This window comes from Anguilla anguilla, chromosome 9 (assembly GCF_013347855.1).
Source record: "Anguilla anguilla isolate fAngAng1 chromosome 9, fAngAng1.pri, whole genome shotgun sequence".
Lineage (NCBI taxonomy): Eukaryota > Metazoa > Chordata > Actinopteri > Anguilliformes > Anguillidae > Anguilla > Anguilla anguilla.
Genome location: NC_049209.1, coordinates 35,848,729 through 35,852,220, shown reverse-complemented (window position 1 = coordinate 35,852,220; position 3,492 = coordinate 35,848,729).

Here is a 3,492-nt window from a genome sequence, read left to right as displayed (position 1 = left end):
GAGATGCTTTCTTTATTAATATGTCCATATGCTATTTGCTTGTCTCACTCAAAACAGAAAATGATGGTACATTAATCCATCTAATACAGATAACGTAATGGATTGTGCTACCATTACATTATTGACACTGTTGTTCTACAGACCTTACTTTCACCTAAATCAGACTTATTTCTCTGGATGAAGGATATTATATAATACATCTATATTTTAAGAAAGCATTTCTTTACAATTCGATATTGTTTTATTTGGAAAATCATCATTTTAGATGAGCTTTTGAAATTAAATGAGCCTATTCGAGCATCAGGCGTGATACTTGCACATCGATGACCAATCTCGCGCACATACTTGATTAGAAAATCTAGAGAATTTCATTGCAGTTGGCTATAAGCATTAAAGGGAAATGTTGTTGTCTCGTCACAACTTCAAAGACCAAGGAGCCGTTTCAGCCTCAAATAGACTAGATTGAATGGGCTCCGGTTTCCTTATAAAAAACTTACTTGAAAATAAGAGCCGCAAGAGGGCGCGCAAGTGAGAATAAGTCAGGGTAGCCTATGCTGTATGCTACATAGGACCCACGTTATGGATATAGCAAATAATAAAAAACAAAGTATAGTTAAAACCACAGAAAAAATGTTTACAATAAATAAAATCTAGGCACCTACATTGAGTTCCTCTTAGTCTTTTTAGAAGGCTTTGGAGCTGTCGGGTTTAATTTGAATGTGAATTTTTGTAAGGGTCACCTGTCACGGAATCACCTTAAGCAAGATCACATTCACAATTGTAAACAACGAATATATCAATAGCCTGCTTGCTGTCATTAACCCGCAAATGGTGTTTACAACTTCTTACAAAAGGTAAAGAAATAGGATAGCCTATGTTATGCCCTTAATGAAATCATAAAGTAAATAATTTAGGACAATTAAACTAGACATAATAAAGTACGGACTATTTTCACTGCATTTAAAATTCAATCGCCATTTTGAATAGGATTCTAGTCGCCTATACGCCAATTTTATTAAGGCTAATTTAATCAATCTATAGCAACATCAAGTCACTGAAGTCGTTTAGAAGTTCGTGCATGGTTATAACGGATTCCTAAAATATGAACGGCCTAAACCAAAAATCTATCATTCCAAACATATAAACAGGGAGTGACAGAATCACTATAATGATTATAACATTATTATTATTATTATTATTATTATTATTATTATTGTTATAATAATAATAATAGGCTTATTAAATGATTTATAACAGATATAGCCTAGGCCTTTATAGATCATCTAGCCCAAGTTACTTTACGACTATAAATTAGGCTAGTGTCAACAGACAACCTATATGATTATAATTTACATTAACATATTAACGATGTTTATTTAAAACACAATTAGACAGGCCTACATGGTAAAAATAATAATAATAATACAGAATCAATTTAATTGTAACAAACTTTAAAATTTCCAAAAAAAGAAAAATATAAACAAGAATCACAACTCAGCCAAAACTAAACAATAGGCTTAAATGAAATCTCTGAGGCCAAAACCAAAAGTCAATAACTGTCTGTAAAAAACAACTATGCTAACGAAACAATGAAACATATTTATTAACTGAATTACTACGATTACTAAATTAAAAACTGCCGGGAGATTTCCATATTAACACCTGAACTTCAACTTAATGGAAGGTTAATTGTAACAAAAATAAGTATAGGCCTAATCGAAAATAAATAATAGGCTAGGCTACTTCTCTATCCTTACTATTGGTTCGTGTTTATTTCTTTGAAAGCTGTCGTCTCCAGATCCATGTTTTTTTTGTTTTTTTTATTTAAATTCATACTAATGATATCATTCTACCATGCACACACCATAAGGGAAACATTCATTCTACAAGCCACAATTTTCCAGATGTGACAGATCGAAAACTCAACGTTAAATTTACTCCGGTGGCCTTTCATTAACTTTATGATTTATGATAAAAAAGTAGAGCTTTAATAAATATCATAATTTATTTTACAACTAGACCAAAGATTCTTTTTTCCATATCGTCGTGGAAAAAATGGCGTTGTTATTTTGAGTAGCAAAAAATGTGATGTTTGTCGTTTATTGTCTTATTGTAACCTATGCACAAACTACTGAGAATGTTCCTTATTATGCAAAACATCCTATATATTTGAATATATGAACATTCAATGGCAGTGTTGCAATTTTCCATTTCTTGGCAACTGAAGGCAATTTTGACAACATTTTCAACTATTAATTATAGGCTACTGTAGCCTACATCGTAACAGTCAGAACACTGAGTTTTTAGAAGCATGAAATTACTTTGAAGAGCACAATATGTTTTGATTAACTGAACAACATATATTGCAAACATGAATTATCGTCGTTTTAGTCTCGTTGGATATGTATTAACACATGCAACAAAATGCAGTATTAATCAAAGAATGGCAATATATTGACATGAGTTCCTCCATATATTCAAATTCAGTATTCATTCATTGTATTAAAGAATTCAATTTACGGTATTATATTTTTGGGGGACAGGTAGGCTAGTAGGCCTAAGCTACAGAGTAAAACTGACTTAGATTTGCCTAAGTAAAACTGACAAGATAACAAATTATTTCAAATTCGTTTTCAGTTTATACTTTTCAAAACAACAAGATTTCGGTAGTGCACAAATCCGACTATGGTGTTAACATTTATGCTACGTAGCTACAGTAAGTAGGCTATTTTAAATAAAATAATAAATTAAATTAATTCGTTAATTAGCAGACATATATGCATAATAAATAAATACCTGAACAAGCAAATTGTTTCGTTAATTTTCACAAATAAACATACTAAAGTCAACGCACACGCTACGTTACTTCTACAATATACTCAAGCTATGTTTCTGTGACAATATGATGTTTTAATTCTAGGCTATATTCTAGTAGCCTAGATATAAATTGCCTGTGCGGTGACTACTCAGTTATATTTTTCCACAATTTCTCGCCCTGAATATTTTTATTCGTAAAATCGGAAAGGCGTAGACCCATCTTCAAACCAGTTTACTGACCATATTCAAAAGCACAATCGTTCATACATGTTTCTGTTTTTTATAACCTATATCCACAGTAACTCATTAATTAAATATGAAAAGTACGTTTACTAGGCCTATTTTTTTATGACGAGGAAATGTTTAAAGATAATTGCGGGCCTACAACAGGCCCAAACGCCAAAATTCGTGAAGGCAAATTTAATTGATAGAATAAGGATTTTTTTAAATCAAATAACTTGAGGCCTACATGAAAATCTGGACAATGATAACCTTTTTAATATAAACTACGAGATCCATTACCTTTATAGAGTTTGTCAACAGTGGCAGTAATTTGTTATATAATTATAAGAGAATTTGTTTAATACGCCTACATGTATAGGCTACTCCTTGAATCTTGAAAACTGGCACAGAAGAACGTGTTTGTCCAATATTTCAAGGGGAACGCTTTCGTAT